Raw genomic sequence first — 21,920 nt, 5'->3', positions numbered from 1 at the left:
TAGTGGTCACAGAGTGCCTGGGTGGCTCAGTCAGTTGAGTGTCTGACTTCGGCTCAGGTCATGATCTCAGGGTTCTGAGATCAGGCCCCGAGTCAGGCTCCCTGGTCAATAGAGGGTCTACTTGTCCCTCTCCCTCTCCTTCTGCCTCTCCCCCTGCTCATACTCTCTCTCTCTCTCTCAAATAAATAAATAAAATCTTAAAAAAAAAATAGTGGTCACAATTCACCAGCACCCACTGTTCTATGAAACAGAGATGAAAACACCTTTACATAGTCAGATCCAGGGATCTTAAAGCCCATTTGGATATCTCCTGAAAGTTCCCTCATAGTTACCCCCATGGAACTGCTGGAACCAGGAAATGAGATGATGCATGTGAAATGCACAAAGCCCACAACGTTATAGGAACTCTGTTTTTTTCCAACGGGTGAGAAAGATATCTTAGAGCAGGCAGCATTGCAGGAACTCTCTTGATAATGGTAGGGGAGGATTACTTTAAGTGGTAAAATGATAGGGGTAAGAGAGGAGTGGATGCATAAGTAAATAGAAAAGTGAAACAGATGTGTAATAAACCATGAGCACAATGTAGGAAAGTTCTCCCAGACTCTGGTTTCCCAGCATCCCAAATGGCCATGCTCATGGAAATCTGCTTTTCTGGTGGGTCTTAAGTTCCATCCTCATTACACAGTCTATATTCCACCTACAAGCTTCCGCTCCTGCTCTCTGAATGCTGCAAGCATAAGAACAAACTCTCTGCTCTCTTGTTCTTAAGTGTAATTTCTACATCTCTCCCCCGATGCCAATGATGGTCATATCCCTACATTTGATTTCTCTGGTCTGAATGGAAACAGTCACGAGAGATTCTATTTTATAGATAATTTGATAAATTTCATGATGTTGGAATCCATACCCCCCTAATTCTCTAGGAATTCTATCTACTGCTGCTCTACCATGTCCGAGGGCCCATAGTTGATATTTTTTCATAGCAATCACAGAAGGCATATACAGACTTCCAAATGCTCTCAGTGCCTACCTGAAAACAGCTTCCCGCACAAGGAAGAACTGCCTTGTTCCAAACATCAATGCCACCCTCCTGCTCCCCTGCATTGGTAAACTCTGCCTAGCCTAGTAAAATGCTTCCTACAAGAACAGTTCATCAAAAGCCTCCACAATTCTAAGTCTTAGCTTTGCTAGGCTGACTCCCTGGCTCCCACACCCCGGCTGTAAGACAGACTCCTCATGGTTCCTGAATCTCATCCCTTTATCCCTACTAACTGGGATTCACAGACAGTGGCTAGCACAAGACATTTTTGAGAATCTGACTTCCAACCCAAATCTACCAATCACGTGAAACCCTTGGACTGAACTTGTTCCCAGTCTCTTTTCCTTGATTTTCTTTCTCTCACTTCCCCCATCCTTTCCATAATTGCTGCTTTTCTTCCTATTACAGATGAGCCTCTCCTTCCTTCTGTCATCTCCTAAGCTTCTCTGAAGGAATTCTCTGGCAAGTTCTGGCAATTATAAGAGGTAGAAAGGATGCTGAGAGGGGCGCCTGGGTGGCTCAGTCGTTAAGTGTCTGCCTTCGGCTCAGGGCGTGATCCCAGCATTCTGGGATGGAGCCCCACATCAGGCTCCTCTGCTGGGAGCCTGCTTCTTCCTCTCCCACTCCCCCTGCTTGTGTTCCCTCTCTCGCTGGCTCTCTCTCTCTGTCAAATAAATAATAAAATCTTTAAAAAAGAGAGAAAGAAAGAAAGAAAGAAAGAAAGAAAGAAAGAAAGAAAGAAAGAAAGAAAGGAAGGAAGGATGGATGCTGAGAACCAGTNAAGAAAGAAAGAAAGAAAGAAAGAAAGAAAGAAAGAAAGAAAGAAAGAAAGAAAGAAAGAAAGAAAGAATGGATGCTGAGAACCAAACAAAAATCAAACAAGCAAACAAACAAACATAGAAACTAAAGAAAGTATGCATTTGGTTCTAGAAACCACATGCTTCTATGCTATCTTAGGCACTAGCACAGAAATGTCCCTTGAGAAGGAGTCAAGCTATAAAATTACTTAATACTGAGTATATCAGCAGCACTGCAAGGTCACACTTACCATGACTTTCCTGTACCAAGGGCTATGTTTCCAGCAACTCCTTCCCTGGGGCCAACTTCTTATAGCTTTATGGCAGAAATAGCTGCATAACTTGGCAAGATGGTAGGGTGGGGAGGGAGGAATTAGATCCAGGCCCAAGGTATCAGTGGCACTGTGCACAAAAAGCTGGCCCATGGAGGGAAGAGAGGCTGGGACCTGCTCTGGCCACTTGGCAGTCTGAGGTGTCACAAGTTGGAGAAAATATCTGAGGCCTAACCCATATAAAAGGGGAAGCCTTGTACCTCATCTGCCAGCTCTACACTGAAATAAGGAAGCCCAGCCTGTGTAGCATCTTCCAGCAGCCAGCTGGGTGGTACAACAACCTGGCACCAGGCCCTAACCCTCCCTTCATTAGGCCCCAGTGGAAAAGGATCCCCAGTATGGGGGTTCAACAACACAATACCTAAAAGAGTGGCAAACAAGGGGTTTACAGCCCTGATCATCTTATCCAAGGTAATGAGAAGCCTACAGATGCATCTTGTATGGCCGGCATAGTCTGTGTATAAATTGGAGGCCCTCACTCTGAGTGAACACAGCCCTGTGGGTGCACAGCCTTGCTGGAACGCGGGCATGATCTCTGCCCCCACTGTTTCCTGTGCTCAGGTATAGTGCACAACTCACAGCCACACAAAGCTTCCCCATTCCGTAGCTCAGGGGTTTAAAACTAATTACGTTCAAGACAGAGTGTCAGAAGAGAGGCAGATATCAAGTCTGGGTCAGCCCAAACCAGTCAGCTTCTCACAACCTCTGTGTACTGGGACATTAGTCTGTGCCAGGCTAGCTGAGGACAGAGATGTTAGGAGGAGCAAGGGTGGAGGGAACATGGTGGCCCTAGCCAGTCACTTAGACACAGCCCCTGAGACCCAACTCACTCCTATTATCAGGCTCAGTCACCTCCATCTGTCTCTGAGAAAAATTACCAAGAACAATTCATGCTTACTTACTCTGAGTGCAAGGGGAGTGTGGGGATTCAACAGTGATGTGAGGTGTGAAAAATGGGCTAAGCAGCACGATCACCAATGAAAGAATCAAAAGGAAGAAGGGAAAGCTCTCAGGTCAGGGTGGAATGGTTCCTAAAAGAAGAGGAATGAAACCATACCACTCCTACCACCGTTCCAAATATAAATAGGTAAAATGGAAAAAGAAGATATTTAAAAGGTGTGCTCTAAAGCAAGATAATGATCTTCTTGGACCCAAATGATGGGAGTTCTTGGGGATTCGTGGTGACTAGATGCTCCACACAAGGCAGGTGCCCTGACGCAGGCTCACTGTGGGAAATCCCAGCTGGACCAGTGTCCCCCTGCCCACCCAACCCATGACATGAGAGGTTCTGCAGCTGCTGCCTGAGGTTAAGCCTCCTGTGAAGATACGAACCTAAGAAGATAGGAGGAAACCAGCACAATCCTGAAATCAGGCTGATGTTAGTGAGGACCTGATCAAGGCTGCCCACGAATTCAGGGAGTGGACCTGTGACCGATTCAATAGCACACAGGGCAGGACTCTCCAACCACCATACCATACCTGGTTCTAAACAGGGGTCCCAAGGGATTTGGGGTAGAGACAACCATTCAGGGAGGGATAAGTGAAGAAATAGGGAAAGACAGAGTGAGAATCTCTCAATAAAAAAAGACAACCAATGAAAGTCAGCCAACATTGCAAATGAAAATAATAGAATAATCTAAAAAGTATTTACATATTTTCAGAATCTTCAGAGATAAAGGAAGGAATAACATTCATTTAAAAACTCAAACAAAAATAGACATAAATGAAATTAGAGGAGGTGGAGGAAATATAATAAATGAAAAATAAACTGAAAAACTAAATAGATGAGACCACCTCAAGTCTGTACATACTCAAAAAAGGATTAGGAAATTGAAAAATTGCACTGAGAACAAACCACAGAGAAAGAAGGAAAAAAAATTATGAAATGGCAGTTAGGAGACCTGGAAAATACATTTCAGAAGTTTAAAAATACAGCTAATCAATTCTATAAGAGCAGAGAGTTAAGGGGGGACAAGCAATATTCAAATGGTTAGTGGCTAATAATTTTGGGGAACTGAAGAAAAGAGATCACAGTTTGAAAAAGAACTCTGAGAGGCAACACAAATCAATAAATATAAATCCACAATCATAGTGTGTGGTCCAACACAGAGCATTATAAAAGTTACTAGAGAGAAAAGACAGATTTCCCTGAAGCAATGACAATGAAACTGATAACAGATGTATCATCAGCAATAATCAATGCCAGAAGAATGTGGAGTAATATCTTCCACATACTAAGAGAAAAATTTTACCCACTTTGAATTCCATACCCAGCTATCCAGGTATAATGGACTATAAGGGAGCTTACCACCCAGAGACTCTCACTGAAAAAAGCAAACAAACAAAAAACTAAAGAATGCACGTCAGCAAGAAAGAATCCAGGACAACAAATACAGAAACTGACAAAAATATAATAATGGTATACTTAATCCTTAACCATAAAAACAAGAATTATTTTTGGTTCATCTGTAACCTCAGGCAGTACTGCCCTAAGTATTAGATGGCAAACAAAAAACACAAAATAAGATGACAGAAAGGACTCCTGATATATTATCAGTCACAAAAAGGTAAATGGACTAAGCCTAGAGGTTGGCAAATTCTACCTAGCAGGCCAATTACAGCCACGTGCATTTATTCATTTATGTACTATCAGTGGCTTTCTTTGAGCAGTTGTAACAGATAACAGAGATACATATATATGGCCCACAGAGTCAGAAATATTTACTGTCTGGTCTCTTATAGGAAAATGTTACCAATCCCTGGATTAAAAACACTTATTAGAAAATGGGATAAGAGTGTAGGTCATTTTTTAAGATCCAAATAATGTTATTTATAAGAAAACATAATTTTAAAAATCACATCAAATGTATGAAAATGAAGAGATAAAAGATGTGCCAAGCAAATATTAACCAAAAGAAAGCATACTTAGCAATATTAATATAAAAAAAATAAAAGTTAATGCAGAAGCATTAACAGAGATAAAGAAGTATACTACATAAGAATTTAAAAAAACCACCCTGAAAAGATGTAACAATCTTGACCTTACTTGTAAACACATTAACTATATAAAGCAAAAGTGATAGAATTACAAAGAATACTTTTTCAGAACTATAAATACAGAGGTAAATTATACCACAAATCTTTCAGAAGCTGATAAATCAAGCCAATAAATTTTAGTGATATTAAGGAAGACGCAATTAGATATATAAAAGCTGTGATTCCCAATGGAGAATCGGTGGGGTTTCAGAACCACCTGAGGAACTTTTTCAAATAATACATACACTGCCCATCTTAACCAAAGAGGAGAAAAGGGAGAGATCTTTTGAGAACTGATTTAGTACATCTCTGTTACCATCAGAAAGAGGGGTCTCCCTTAGGGGTGTGATGCTATGGTGAAAAGAGGTTGACAACTGTCAGTCTTTCCCAAGGGCGTGGATAGGGACGAACCTCAATGATACATGCTCTGAAAAGAAATATATGTTGACTTATCAAGTACTTAAACCATCTCTAACATGAGCTTTTCTATGGCTACCAGAGACACCAAAGGACTGGAATATAAAGAGCAAAACATATGTTATGATAGTGACCAGCTATCTCACCTCAATTTCTGGACCATGTTTCTAATTTTAAAGCATGTCAGAACTTTGTCTCAGTAGATTCAGTTTAACTAAATATACAACCTGCTCAAAACAGGAAATATTTTTTTAAGGTGTTCAAAATAATCTATATATTGACTTAAAATTTTGGCGATTCAGCTTTAGGGGAATTTTACCAATAGGTAATATATTAAAAGGTACTCTACCTCCTCTAAAAGTTCAGTGAGCAAGAGAAACCAAATTTAATCTAAGGAAAGCACCAAATGGAAGTTTACATCTGTGATAAAATAAAATGTAGAGTCCTCATCCAATCAGTCCATCAGTCCACTTGGTTTCCTCCCAGCCCTTCTCTATGGGAAGGGATTTATAATAATATAGTCAATATATCAACATTCCCCTTTCACAAAGTGGTTCTCTGTTCACAGAAGTTTATAATAAATATATTTTGAGAATATACACTCAAAGGCAAGAGTAAAAAAAAACTGTGGACTAGAGGCACTAGTTCAGACTAAAAATACATAATTTTGGAATAATGAGAAGTGTAGTTGATAGATAATATAAAATATTAGGGAGGGGTACCAGGCTGCTTCATCAGTTAAGCATCTGACTCTTGATTTCAGCTCAGGTCATGATCTCAAGTTTGTAAGATCAAGCCCCATATCAGGCTCCGTGCCAGGGGTGGAGCCTGCTTAAGATTATCTCTCTCCATCTCCCTCTGCCCCTCAACTCCTTTAAAAAAAATATTAGGGAGAGAAGTTCAGTTCTGATAAGGAAGACAAAAAATCACTACTTATTCTCGAGTAGGTGAGTGCCATGATAAAAATGATGTTTGTATAAAATAATAGTCCACTATGTGAAAGAAGGATTAAAGAAGGAATAGAGAAGCTAGAAGCCTTTAGGAATAGTCCAGGCGTGAGTTGGTGGGTGGGGGTTTTGGAGGACAAGCCATAACAATGAAATGTAACATGAATGGAGACTGAGAAGAAGGAGACAATAGGACTTAATGACTAGATAAAAGAGAAGATAAAGAAGGAGGAGAAAGAGGAAGAAGGAAAAAGAAGAAAGATGGAAGAACAAAGATGACAATGATTACATTTTTTTTAGATTTTATTTATTTATTTGAGAGAGAGCAGAGTAAAAGAGAGAGACAGAGAGCTCAAGCAGGTGAGAAGCAGAGGGAAAGGGATAAGCAGACTCCCCACTGAGCAGGGAGCTGGATGCCAGGCTTGATCCCAGGACCCTGAGACCATGACCCAAACTGAAAGCAGACACCTAATCAACTGAGATACCCAGGGACTCCGACTATGATTACGTTTATAAAACTTTGGTCCATCACTGATGACAGGGAAGAGAAATCTCTATCTATTCATGGAAGTTTAGTCTTAGTCTCACTGACTCTAAAATAAAAGAGAAAAATCAAAGAAAAATCAGGTCAGCAGTTGAAAGACATAGGGATTCTCAGTAGCCCACAGAACCCTGTGTCATAATCCTTTGGGTGCCTATTAAAATGTAGATTCCAGGGCTCCTCTCCAGACCTACTGAATCACAACCCAGGAATCTGGATTAAATGAGTTGGGAGTGAGGGCAGTCCAAAATGGGAGTGTAAGAAGATTCTGAACTCATCTCCTTCCATACATACACCAAATCTACAACTGCATATGAAACAATTCCTTCTGAAAAAGAACTGAAAACTAGCTGAACAGCTCCTCCACAACAAATGATAAAAGGACCAATCAAGTGTAGGTAGGAGAAGCAGAGACACACTCTTGCCAAAAACCCTACCCTCTCTGCAGCAAGCCAGGAAAGGGAGATGTCTCAAAAATACAGAGCTTCTCCTGTTGGAGCAAGGGGCTTATGCCACATCAGGTACCCTAGGGACCTGCACCAGAGAGCCAAGACCCCAAAGAATCTGGCAGAGCTCACATTTAAGGGACCAAAAGGACTACAGGTAACTGAGATTCTTCTTTTGAAGGGCTTGCATGCAGGGGTGCCTGGGTGCGGAGTCACTTAAGGGTCTGACTCTTGATATCAGGTCTTGATCTCAGGGTCTTGATTTCAGGGTTGTGAGTTAAGGTCTCACAATGGGCTCCACACTGGATGTGGAGCCTACTTAAAAGTGAATGAATGAATGAATGAATGAATGAATGAATGAATGAATGGCTTGTATGCAGTCTTACACCAGGACTCAGTATAAAAGCAGTAGTTTGATTAGTACCTGACTACATGTGAAGAGATTCATTTGCTGATTGATCTTAAAGCATCTGCCGGAGGGGCAGGAGACAACTGGGAGTCTCTGGTAGATGCCATTTTTGTACTCTATCCTCCTCACACAGGCAGTTGCATGCACATGCAGCACCATCCCACTGCCTTGCTAAGCCCAGCGGGGTAAGAGATTTCAGCACTCCCCTGTTCCCTGGCTGGGGCTGGAGAGCATGAGCAGTCACAGCATTGTCATGCTCCCTTACTAAAGTTGGTGACCAAAGGGGTTGCAACACACCCCTGCTTCCTGGCTAAGGCAAATCAGTGCAAGTGTGCTGGGCATTCTTCCACTCCCTTGCTGGCCTGGCAGGTACACGTAGACAAGGCACAATCCCACTATGTAACTGAAGCTGCTTGCACATGCAGTCAAGGCATTTTCCCACTGCCTTGCTGAAGTCAGTGAGTGTGCTTCACCCCCTAACTTCTCCAGTTGCCTCACTAAAGCTGGTAGACACCTGCAATCCACACAGCAGATGCCTCTCGATTGCCTAGCCCTGATGGCCAAGGGGGCTCGCATTTCTGGGCTCCCCCGGACAGTAACAATCAGAAAGACAGTTCTTGGCAGACTGCTACCTCCGGGGCACTTCAGAGACAAGAGATTAAAAACCTGTCCTGGGACGAGCGCCTGGGTGGCACAGCGGTTAAGTATCTGCCTTCAGCTCAGGGCGTGATCCCGGCGTTATGGGATCGAGCCCCACATCAGGCTCCTCTGCTATGAGCCTGCTTCTTCCTCTCCCACTTCCCCTGCTTGTGTTCCCTCTCTTGCTGGCTGTCTCTATCTCTGTCAAATAAATAGATAAAATCTTTAAAAAAAAAAAAGCAATACTGTCCTGGGAAAAAGGCCTATTTACTTGTCTTAGAGCTTTAGCCGAGGGACAGGCTTCAGATTTGCCCCACATGTAGAGGCTACAGATGCACTCAGACAGACACCGTCCTTGTGTACTTCCTTGGCCTCGCCATGGCTCAATGATACCTCCCAGAAAGGGGCTTATACACTCATCTGGAGCCCCGATTTTTTAACTGTCACCAGGACACATCTAGATCTCCTGGTCTGAAGACGAGCAGGGTTTAAGATTGTGGCCCCACAGGACTGTAGATATTTTTATACTTTAAAAGCTGCTGCTTAAGGGTCTGGCTTCCAATCAGCCTGAAACTAGGTGCTAAGTAAGATCTTTCCTTCAGGTCACTGACAAGTCTTGGCCCACCCTCAACAGTAGGGACCTATTCAGAATAAATCAGGCTACGCAGACGGTCACAAAGGTTACAGAGACAACCAAGTGCTAGGTCAAGGTTGAGTGGTAAGTTTCATCACCTACACAAGGCCACTCCTTCAAGACTGGGAGAGGTAGAAGTTTTGCCTAACTACATAGAAACAAACACAGAGACTGAAGCAAAATGAGGAAATAAAAGACTATGTTCCAAATAAAAAAACTAGATAAAGCCTCAGAAAAATACCTTAATGAAACAGTGATAAGTAATCTACGTGATAAAGAATTCAAAGTAACAATCATAAAGATGCTTGCCTAACTCAGGAGAAGGATAAAGGAACACAATGAGAACTTCAACAAAGAGAGAGAAAATATAAGAAACTACCAAATAGAAGTCCCAGAGCTGAAGAACACAATAACTGAACTGGAAAATATACTAAAGTGGTCAATGGCAGACTAGATGAAGCAGAAGAAAAGACCAACAATCTGGAAGACAAGGCAATGGAACTCACCCTAAGATAGCAGCAAAAAGGAAAAAAAAAGAATTTTAAAAAGTGAAGATAACTCAAGGGACCTATATGACATCAAACAGAATAACATTCATATTATAGGGGTCCCAGAAGGAAAAGACAGAGAGAAAGGGGCAGAAAATGTATTTGAAGAAATAATGGCTGAAAACTTCCCTAACCTAGAGAAGGAAACAGACATCCAAGTCCCAGAAGCACAGAGAACTCCAAATAAGATGAACCCAAAGAGAGCCACACCAAGACATATATAATTAAAATGTCAAAAGTTATAGAAAGAATCTGAAAAGCAGTAAGAGAAAACCAACTTGTTACATTACAAGGAAACCCCTATAAGATTATTTGCAGATTTATCAGCAGAAATTTTGCAGGTGAGGAGAGGTGACATGATATTTTCAAAGGGCTGACAGGAAAAACTTCCAACCAATGTGTAAAAAATAAGACCCATCTATATGCTGCCTACAAGAGACTCACTTCAGATGTAAGGATACACACAGATGGAAAGTGAAGGGATAGAAAAAGATATTCCATGTAAATGGAAATGAAAGGAAAGCTGAGTAGCTATACTCAAATTAGATAAAATAGACTTTATGACAAAGACTGTAATAACAGATAAAGAAGGGCATTACATAATGGTAAAAGTGTCATTCTAACAAGAAAAAAAAATTTGTAAATATATATGCATCCAAGAGAGGAGCATCAAAATATATAAAGCAAATATTAACAGACTTAAAGGAAGAATTGACAGCAATACAATAATAGTAGGGGGACATTAGCATTCTACTTACATCCATGGATAGATTATCCAGACAGAAAACCGATAAGGAAACATTGGCCTTAAAGGACACATTAGATCAGATGGACTTAATATATACAGAACAGTCCATTCAAAAGCATCAAAAATACACATTCTTCACAAGTGCACATGCAACATTCTCCAGGACAGATCACATGTTAAGCCACCATACAAGTCTCAATAAAACCAAGACTAAAATCATATCAAGCATCTTTTCCAACCACAGTGGTATGAAACTTGAAATCAATTACAAAAAGAAACCTGAAAAAAACACAAACATGTGGAGATCAAACAACATGCCACTAAAGAATTCCTGGATCAATGAAAAAATCATAAAGAAATAAAAAAAATACCTTGAAACAAAGGAAAATGAAAATGAAAATACCATACCAAGATCTACGAGATATAACAAAAACAGTTCTTAAGAGGAAAGTGCATAGTGATACAGGCTTATGTCAAGAAAAAAAAATCTCAAATGAATAACCAAACTCTACACCTAAAAGAACTAGAAAAAGTAGAACAAATGAAGCCCAGAGGTAGTAGAAGGAAGGAAATAATAAAGATCAGAACAGAAATAATGAAATAAAGACAAAAAAGACAATAGAAAAGATCAATGAAACTAAGAGCTGGTTGTTTGAAAAGATAAACAAAATTGACAAATCTTCAGCTAAAAAAGAGAAAAGAGAGAAGGCTCAAATAAACAAAATCAGAAATAAAGGAAAAGTTAAAACTGATACCACAGAAATACAAAGGCTCATAAGAGACTATTATGAACAACTATATGTCAACAAATTGGACAACCTAGAAGAAAAACATACATTCTTAGAATGGTTTAATCTTTCAAGACTGAATAAGGAAGAAATAGAAAATCTGAATGGACCAATTACTAGTAAGGAGATTGAATCAGTAATCAAAAACCTCTCAACAAACAAAAGTACAGGACCAGACAGCTTCACAGGTGAATTCTACCAAAGCAATCTCAAGCAAAAAGAACAAATCCAGAGGCATAATGCTCCCTCATTTCCAACTATTACACAGCTATAGTAATCAAAACAGTATGACACTGGCATAAAAATAGACACATAGGTCAAAAGAACGGAATAGAGAACCCAGAAATAAATGATCAATTAATCTACAACAAAGGTGGCAAGAATGCACAATGGGGAAAGGACAGTCTCTCTCTTTTTTTTTTTAAAGATTTTATTTATTTATTCGACAGAGATAGAGGCAGCCAGTGAGAGAGGGAACACAAGCAGGGGGAGTGGGAAGAGGAAGAAGCAGGCTCATAGCAGAGGAGCCTGATGTGGGGCTTGATCCCGCAACGCCGGGATCACGCCCTGAGCCGAAGGCAGATGCTTAACCGCTATGCCACCCAGGCGCCCCAGGACAGTCTCTTAATAAATGATGTTGGAAAAACAGGACAGCTACATGCAAAAAAAAATTAAACTAGACCATTGTCTTACCCCATACACAAAATTTAACTCAAATGGATTAAAGACTGGAATGTAAGACCTGAAACCATAAAACTCTTAGAAGAAAATGTAGGCAGTAAGCTATTTGACGTTAGTCTTAGAGATGAATTTTTGGATCTGACTCCAAAACAAAAGGCAACAAAAGCAAAAATAAACAAGTGTGACTGTATCAAACTAAAAAGCTTCTGCACAGCAAAGGAAACCATCAACAAAATGAAAAGATGACCTACTGAATGAGAGAAATACTTGCAAATCACATAACCAATAAGAGGTTAATATCCAGAATATTTAAAGGACTCATAAATATAACAGCAAAAAAACAAACAATCCAGTTTAAAAATGGGAAGACGATCTGAATAGACATTTTTCCAAAAAAGGCATAGAGATAGCCAGCAGGCACATGAAAATTGCTCAACATCACTCATTGTTATCATTAACTTCCCCAAAGTGAAAATAAATCTCATCTCTCTCATCTTCATCATGTATTTAACAAACACAACCCAAATATATCCAACTTTAAGTTTTTAAAAAATGATTAGGAAATATTTAAACAGGTGCCTAGTATTTTAAGCTTTGGGTGGGAAAAGGGTGATTGGCCTCAAGTGTGCTTTTCCTCCCAGTTACATTGTTTCCTTCCCAGTATTTTATTTTTGCTTTGTTTTGTTTTTAAAGGAGATAGGAGTTTATTGAATTCACTCCAAGGGAGGAGAGCAGAGGAGACTGCTGCCTCCTTTCTAGTATTTTGAAATGGTCCTAGTTTCCAAGGTAACAGGCAATGGATATTGGGTTGTATTTCATCCAGTTTAAGAGTCGTAGGCAGGCGCTCTTCAGGATGAGTGAAGGCTTCTGAGGCAAAAAATACCCAAACGCTCTTCTTGAATTAATGACTAAAAATGTTCATCACTGCAAATCTTAAATTTGAAAAAGCTTCTCATGGTGACAACAGCAATTTACACACTTGGAGAGCTTTGCAATACACAAGGCACTTTCCTGAGCATTTCTACAGATCCTTCTGTCAATCCACAGAAGCAAGCAGGACAGACATTACTATTATCTGCTTCACAGAAGGTGTAGGTTGTCCAAGGGGTGGAGCTGGGATTTTTACGCTGACCATCAGACCCAGGGATCTCTCCATGATACCCCAAACATATAAGTAATTAAAAAGAGATTTTTTCCCCCTCATTAGAAATAACTCCACAAGGAAAATTTGATCGATAAATGTTTTGCTTGCAGTTTACATTACCAAATATTACAATAGCTTCAGTTTTTCTGGTAGAATTGAAGCTTAAATTTCCTGGGAAAACAAAAGCCTTCAGCTTATGTGAATAAACAGAATTCACTGGGGGAACAAAACCACAGTGTAGATAAAGACATGTGAAATATAAATGCTTCATGTTGCTGGGGTCTTGGTATCAGAACCAAACTCCTACTCAACTTATAATCCAGGGGTATAAAAACCATTCCTAGAAGCAGAAAGCCTGGCCCAAAGAGTCCATCATATATGGGGGCCTAAAGACCCTCCAGAAGGGGTGAAGGCTCCTAATAGAGGAGTCCAGGTTGAGGGGCCAGGGTCTGGGCATCTGTCCCTCAGATTGACTATTCTGGGACAATTCAGGACTAAATGCTAGCCAGAAGGGGATGAGATACAAAGAGAAAGTCAAAACAAAGAATTATCTCACTAATGTCTTCCTGAGACCTGAGAACCCAAGGCAACACTGCTTTGTGGGACATCATGAGAACACAGTGGGGTGTAGAAGTTATTTCTGAAATAGCCCGTGTGTGACCAGAGGCCATCATACTAAGGAGCAAATGGAGTCAGGAAATACTGTGTTCTTACAGTTGTTGCAGCTTTTTTGTACATTAATTCATTCAGAAAGTATTTATTGAGATCACATGTTATGACAGGTAGTTGGGAAACAGCAGTGAACAAAACGGATGAAGTCTTACTCCTTAGAAGTTTTATACTAGTGGGAGAAGATAGAAAACAAATAAATTGTGTGGTGGAGACAGTTGCCATGGGAAAAATCAAAGCAGGATAAAGGGGATGTGGCTTTGGAGAAACACAAATTGTGTTTCTATTTTAAATGATTTTATAAATCATCAAAGTCCATTTGATCAATTTTAGTAGTTGTGACAGTAGAGGAACATTTCATAATGATAACGGGACTAATTCCTCTAGAAGATATAACAGTCCTAAATGTATATGTAGCTAACAACTGAGTTTTACAATACAAGAAGCAAAACCTGTTGGAACTGCAAGACCAAATAGAGAACTCCACAATTACAGCTGGAGATTTCATCAGTCTTCTCTCAATAAATGATGGAAGAAGTACAAAGAGTCAGTAAGGATATACATGATTTGAACATTACCAACTAACTTGACCTATTAACATTTATAGAACACTCCAGCTAACAACTGCACATTCTTTTTCTATGCACATGAAACATTCACGAGGGCTATAAAACAAGTCTTAATTTTAAAATAATTGAAATCATACCCACAAGAGAATTAGAAAAAAAAGAGCACAAAGATACTTAGAAAATCCAAATATTTGGAAACTAAAAATGAACATCTAGGGGCGCCTGGGTGGCACAGCGGTTAAGCGTCTGCCTTCGGCTCAGGGCGTGATCCCAGCGTTATGGGATCGAGCCCCACATCAGGCTCCTCTGCTGTGAGCCTGCTTCTTCCTCTCCCACTCGCCCTGCTTGTGTTCCCTCTCTCGCTGGCTGTCTCTCTGTAATAAATAAATAAAATCTTTAAAAAAAAATAAAATAAAAATAAAAAAAATAAAATAAACATCTAAATAATTCATGTGACAAAAAAGTAAAAGGGAAAGTAAATATCCTGAATTATCATTGAAAATATGTGTTTATATTAAATAGCACATTAAAATTTGTGAGGTACAGCTAAAGCAGCTAAAATTGCCTAGAGACAAATTTATGGCTTTAAAAGCTTCTATTGGAAAAGAAGAAAAGTCTAAAATTAATAATCTAAATTTCCACTAAAAAAAAACTAGGAAAAGAAAAGCAAATTAAACCTAAGTTAGATAGAAGAAAGGAAATAATAAAGAGCATAAATCAATGACATAGAAATGAATAAGCAATAGGGAAAAAAAATGAAACCAAAAACTGTGGGGTTTTTTTGTAAAGTAAAAATAAAATCGATAAAATTCTAACCAGAAAGATCAAGAAAATAAGACAGAAAACAATAATCAACATCAGGAATGAAAGAGGAGACCTCATTACAGATGCTAGAAAGATTAAAAGAAAAATAAGGTAATGTTATAAAACACTTTATGTGGCTCCTTTAGGACAAAACTAGTATTTTTCTTGGAAAAATACAAGCACATACACAGTTAATTTCTCTGAAACAGTTCCTTCTCAGTGTAGGCTCCACCATTTGTAATAATTATAACTTTTAACCAAAGTAATTCTATTTTGCAGAGAAAACGGAGAGTGTGGTAAATAATGTGAATTGTCACAGCCCAGTATTTTATCAGACTACCAGAGTTCATGAATTCATATAATACAACTTTCCACAACTGCTAATATCCCCTATACAACTTCTCAATGTGGCAAAAATGAACATGTTCATGAACATGACCCAAAGACATCATCTTTCTATAGTATATAGAAATAAAAAACAAAGGTATATGAAATTTTTTAAAAGATTTATTTGAGAGAGAGCGAGCAGGAGAGGGGGGATGGTCAGAGGGAGAAGCTGGCTCCCTGCTGAGCAGGGACTCCCAGGATCATGATCTGAGCAGAAGGCAGACACTTAACCACTGAGCCACTCAGGTACCCCAAAGGTATATAAATTTTAACCTACACTTAATAATTAATACTTTAGTATTAACTCTTATTTAGAAATGATGTAGGTATCCAGTGATTTTCTATTAATTAACCCAATTCAAGTACCAACCCAAGATTTTAAGTTACTTTGATCTTAGAAATCTATCTTCAGGTTGACACTCTATAGAACATAATTATTAATGAAATAAAATTCATCAGAATAAGGATCAATTTGGTCAAACAGAAATTTACATTTTTCATAAGCAAGCATTAGGTAGAAGTAATGCTATCTTATTTGATCAATAAACCTGTATATGTTTAGGGGCGCCTGTGTGGCTTAGTCATTAAGCATCTGCCTTCGCCTCAGGGTGTGATCTTGGCCTTCTAGGATCGAGCCTGGCATCAGGCTCCTCTGCTGAGAGCCTGCTTCTTCCTCTCCCACTCCCCCTGCTGTGTTCCCTCTCTCACTGGCTGTCTGTCACATAAATAAATAAAATCTTAAAAAAAAAAACAAAAACCTGTATATGTTTAGAAAAACATACCCAAGTATAATAAAAATGTACACTTGTATTACATATAACACTAATAAGTCACAAAAAACATAGCTGTTTTTATTAAATCAAATTATTAAACTAGTTTGCCAAAGATTTACCTAAATTATGTGAACTTAAATTCTTAAAATGTTTCTGAGCTGTGTTTTTTTAAATACTTTTCAAATTTAGCACTTTTTAAGTTCCATTTCCTTATTTCCTGAGGTTTAAAGAAATATATTTACATAAGCACTTATCTGGTAAGCCAATCAGAACAGGGCTCCTTTAATTTAGGAGATTTTATAATCTACTTTATTAATACCACCTAGATTTAGGAAAACATTTACACATTCATACAATGAGGGAAAGACCTTTCTGAATTACAGATATGACATTCACAAAGATACAGAGTTTATAGTTTTAATTCCAAAATTCCAGTTATCAGTCAAAAGTAAACACAGAAGCACAAAAAAATTTACTGGTTCAGATTATCAGAGAGCTCTTTTCCTTCCTGGTGGAACACAACATTCTTAACTGATCTGAGCCCAAACAAACGAATAGGAAAACAAAACTAACAAACTATTTTCTCTGTTGTCTTCCACCAACAGAGACTAGATCTCTACAAAACCTTAATCCGCGCAGAGAGCTCACCAAACAGTCAGACTTTAACACTAAATTCCCAATCACAATTACCAACAGTGAGCCGTGACTTACTGCTGTAAGCAAAACAAAGACAAACCAAAAAATTAATAGAGAACAATATTAAAATTGGAAAAAAGAGAGACTCAGCCAAGTTCTACTGTCATTTTCAGAGCCCCAAAAAAAAGACATATCTCAGTTAAGTAGCGCACAAGCTGTACTTAATGGTGAAAAGTATACCTGGTTTTGTTAGGTGAATCCATTGGGCATCTCAGTAGAAGACGTACAGACTGCTAAAAGACAATTAAAAAAATATATGTGTGTGTAGATATAACATACATTTATTTAAAATAGATCAAAATAACAAATAGCGATATCCCGCAAGGCCAAGTTTCACAGCACCATACACCACAGACATCTTCCCAAAGTGCATAATGTGGATGGTGGGTTTTCTAATCCTGCCATCTAAAGGAATATTCTACATTTGAGTTTTAATGACTGGAAATGTGTTACACACAGCTCATCTTTGTAACTAATTTGTGTGCAAGACCAGCCAATTGAATCACCTGGCCTACTGAGACATGAGAATACTGAAAATGGCAGAAATGAAAGAGGAACCCAGGAAGCACCATTCAGATGACACTCTGGACCCACCACACCATGGTGTGAAGAGCTTGCCAGAAGCCTCCTTATGAACAGTTTAACTTTAAAACAAAGAAAGTGTCCATACTTGGCAGGGTTCCTACATGCGTATGTTACACACCTGCAATATTGAGAGGACCCAGGGGGTGCCACTGTTCAACATAAGGCCTGAGGTAACTGGTTCTTAAAATACCTGGAGCACAGAACTGTATCCAGAAATTACAGCTGGGAGAAAGGAAAAAGGTAGGAAAGACAATTTTTTTTTAAAGAAAGGTAAAAATCATGCCTTTCATACAGATATAAAATGAACATGGATTAAAGGTTTCATTGAATGTATTAATCAATGAAGGTAGATGTTGTAACAACTTCAAAGGAGAAATTAAAAAATCACAAATCTGTATGAAGTAAAGCAATGCTGAAATGAATGTGCAAATGGAAGCAAAACTAACTTCTTCCATAGTGATAGAAGTCAACTGAACTACTGGTCAGGACAAATTTTGCACTGCTATCAGTTATCTACAATTTACAGAATTTCCACAGAATTGGAATCAGAAAACCCAGGAGGGTATTCTCTGAAGCCTAGACAATGGAGTTGTCCACTTGGGCACAAGTTTTTCTTATACACGGGATATCTCTCCCCTGAAACCAGAAGACAGGAAATAGAGAAGCATGTGTATGTAGGTAAATTTGTATTTAGGACAAGAAATTAAGGAAGCTCATCTCTGATAATCTCTCTTGGTCTTTTTTTTTTTCCTTCATTGAAAAAGAACATGAGACTATCTGCTATAAATTAAAGGAACTGGTTGCTGTGAAAGGAATCCATGCATAAAAATATCTCACATCAGCCTTACCACAGCGAATTTCTCATTTCATTTAAAGTAGCCTGTAAAACACAGGTAAGTCATCTGGGAGATACGCTGGATCATGCTTTTAATGCTTTGGCAGAGGCTAATCCTCTGGACACTGTAAGAAGTTAGGTCTAAGAATCTATCACTAGGCCAGTTTGGGAAAAAGTGCTCCAGCATATTTTACTTAATGGGGTTCACCAGCAGAGCCCTGAAGAAATAAAACCCAGGACTGGTGAGTTTTGAAAGATCCCTGGAGTTCTTTCTAGGTGAGACATTTAGGAGAAGTACTGAGTACTGGGCACTCAATGAGTACAACATGAGAGAAGGAGGAAGAGCCATAAAGGAAGGGAGTAGCAAAGGAAGGGGCCCGGTGGGGAACTCACACAAGCTTCACCTGATGCATCGTGTGTCCAGTGGAAACGAAAGGAGACAAGAGCAAGAAAAGGACGCTGATAAGTCTGAAGCAGATCTGTGAAGGCTGAGAGCTCACAGTAGAGAAAGACGGAGAAACGTAGGACAATTAAATCAGAATCTTCGGGGAGGGCTCTGGCACTGGTATTTATGAAGTTCTTGTGCTGATTACAACCTAAGGCCTAGGTTGGTAAGTTCTGTTCCCCAGCTGGAGTTCACCAAGTAAAGCTGATCATTGATGCTCTGGTTCTAGGTGATTCACCTGTTCCCTACTCAAGAGAATGTGAAGATTTGGGTTGAGTTTCTTCTTTTTGATTAGAGCAAAATTCCCAAAGAGAAAATGACTTGTGGTTTGCATGTTTCAATTGTGTCATATCACTGATGTTCTCTTTCTGTGAAGAAAAAGAATAGATAGATCTTCCACTTATCAGTGAGTACTACTGTTGAGGTCAAACGAGAATTCAAAAATGTGGTTGTAAAAATAGCAGGCTTTAACTCTTTTCTTTCTTCTTTAATAGTAACCTATTGCTAATACTACTAGTGGTACAGTGGAAAGGGCAATGGGTTTGGCCTCAGAAGATGACAGAGCCACTGACAGTATTGCCCAGAGAAATCATGACACACTTATCCCAGCCTCAGTTTCCTTCTCTGAAAAATGAGATACTACATCTCTTTTGATCTAAAATGCCACTGATTATAAGATACACCAGTTTTGTATACCACTAAATTAGGACAGATATTATTTTATTCCACTGCTAATGTAAATGGTTGGAATTATTATGACAAGATTTTTGGTAAAGTACAAATGTTCGAGAATATAACAATAAAACTCTCATTTTTTCTTATTAAAAAATTCGATGAGCTGAGAAAAATCTTTTATTTTTTCTCAACAAATAAGGAAATATTTTATTATAGTCTAATACATCTCCCCAAAAGGGAGACCCAAAGTGATATTTTATTTTATTTATTTTTTCAAGATTTATTTATTTTAGAGAGAGAGAGCACGCATGCAAGAGCATGAGCAGGAGCGGCAAAGGGAGAGGGAGACAAAATCTCAAGCAAACTCCGGCTGAGTACAGAGCCCAACACAGGGCTCACTCTCACAATCCTGAGATCAGGGCCTGCTCTAAAACCAAGAGTCAGAGGCTTAACCGACTGGGCCACCCGAAGTGATATTTTAATTGGTTTTTATAAAGTAAAAACTTTTAAATCAATCTCTCCTAAAGTCAATTTGTTAACAATGCCTACTGAGACTTTCTTCTTAAGAGTCAAATCTTAACTCAAGACACAAAAGATTATCTAAATAAAAGATTATCTAAATAAAAAACCACCTCTCTTTTAACTTTTCTATATGACTTCCAAAGATGTGATGAAGAACACTATCTTCCCTTAAGAAAGTGATTGAAGATTTACATATGCCTAACTAGTGATAAGAGCAAGAATTGTTTTTGTCAAAATGTAAATAGGGGATCTTAAAGATTTCTTAGCTTAGCAGAAGCCAATAGTGTTAATGTTGCAAATTTGTATTGTGAAGACACGAGAGTAATTATAAATGCAGAGGTGAGCTGGATAACTGTGTTCAGTTAGTAAGGTATGCAACGGAGATGGGAGGAGGTACAGGGAAAGAAGAAACAGGAGGAACAACGCCGTAGGGGAACACAAGAGTGGAAAAAAGGACATCTGTGTAACAGCAACAAGACTAGAGTAACGAAATCTAAGATGTTAAATCTGAATGCCTCTAACACACTGTCCTTCTGGATGAAGCTTTCAATAAAGGGATAGGACAAAAAGCAACATTCAGAAAATATCCAGAAAAACACACACACCTTCAAGCCTTCAAACAGGGATGAGGCTGGGTGGAGCTATTTTTCTTAACGAACTGATTCTGCACAAGAAAGTATAGCTGAAGGATAAGCAGACCGTGAGGGAGGTGGGACCTAGAGACCCAGCACTCAGGACCAAGGTTAAGTGGCTCTGGAAGAGGCTCTCAGCAGTCAGGAAACAAAAAAAAAAAAACAGCTTCAGTCTGGCCCACAAGTAATTTGTTAGCGCACTTTAAATTATGAAAAGCATAGAATGATCCGCAGACTCAAAACAACATCCACCTTCTTCAGTCATTTCTTTTCCCGGTCTTATTCTCTCATTTTTCTTTCTTGGGGCACAGAACTTGGACACCAGGGGCTTTGGGTTTAGGTCCTTACAGCTGATAAGCCAAGGATGAAAAACAAAGCCACAAACGAACCGCCAGACCCTCTTCCTAGACAACGTTCATCACTGTAAACTAAAACCATTCAGTTAAAGATTTCTGGGAAACTATAATGGAGGGTCAGGCGGATGACCTCCCCTGAACCCACTGGTTCAGCCGGAAATTACACGCCTTAGGCCGAGATGCAATAGGAAGTAACACAACCTACCAATGAAGCTCGCCTGACGAAAAAATGGAACCAGGATCTAATTAGGCCTTTACGGCCAACTAAATTTTCGAGAAACATAGAGGAAAGAGACACGTGTTAAATATCATCGGTAAGAACTGAGCTAAATGCAAGAATTGTTACGGTCCACAGGGTAAGTATCCTGTTTCGCCAAAGAGTCCATGGCTTGAAGAGAAATGGGATTTATTAAGAGGATAATAGAGACCTATAGGTATAGCGACCAAACACAATGTGGGACGGGGTCTCCTGTGCGTACCTATGACCAAACAACAATAAAACGCATCTTCCAAACAATAGTTGAACTGAGAGTGAATATTAGGTGATATTAAGGAATTACCTTAACTTTTCGAGGTGTGATAATGGCGGGGTGATTATTTATTTATATATTTTTAAGTACTCCTAGGGATAATTTAAACAGGAAACGTGCTCTAAAAGCGCGGCGCCAACTGGACAGGTCGCTCTTCGCCCCACAGCGGCCTCACAGCCCACTCGTCTCCCGCTCGCCTCGAGGCGCCCCGCGCACTGACGCTTCCGCCGTGCTCGCAGCTCCCGGCATGCTCCGCGGGCCCAGCGCGACGGCCACAGGACCCACAGTCCCAGGTC

General features: G+C 39.4%; 1 long non-coding RNA gene across 1 annotated transcript in view; it reads right to left on the bottom strand.

Moving 5' to 3' along the window:
- The window catches only part of LOC117797225, a 56,732-nt gene extending 34,874 nt beyond the window's left edge, over window positions 1-21,858 (bottom strand). The window contains exons 1-2 of the long non-coding RNA XR_004622144.1: window positions 21,655-21,858; window positions 17,225-17,277 (exon numbers count right to left, since the gene is read on the bottom strand). This is a non-coding gene — a long non-coding RNA (uncharacterized LOC117797225). The remainder of the gene's footprint in view (window positions 1-17,224; window positions 17,278-21,654) is intronic.
- Window positions 21,859-21,920: the final 62 nt, after the last annotated feature.

This window comes from Ailuropoda melanoleuca, chromosome 20, assembly GCF_002007445.2.
Source record: "Ailuropoda melanoleuca isolate Jingjing chromosome 20, ASM200744v2, whole genome shotgun sequence".
In the NCBI taxonomy this organism is placed as follows: Eukaryota; Metazoa; Chordata; class Mammalia; order Carnivora; family Ursidae; genus Ailuropoda; species Ailuropoda melanoleuca.
Note: the sequence above shows the minus strand (reverse complement) of the source record. Positions and strands in the feature narration are given on the sequence as shown.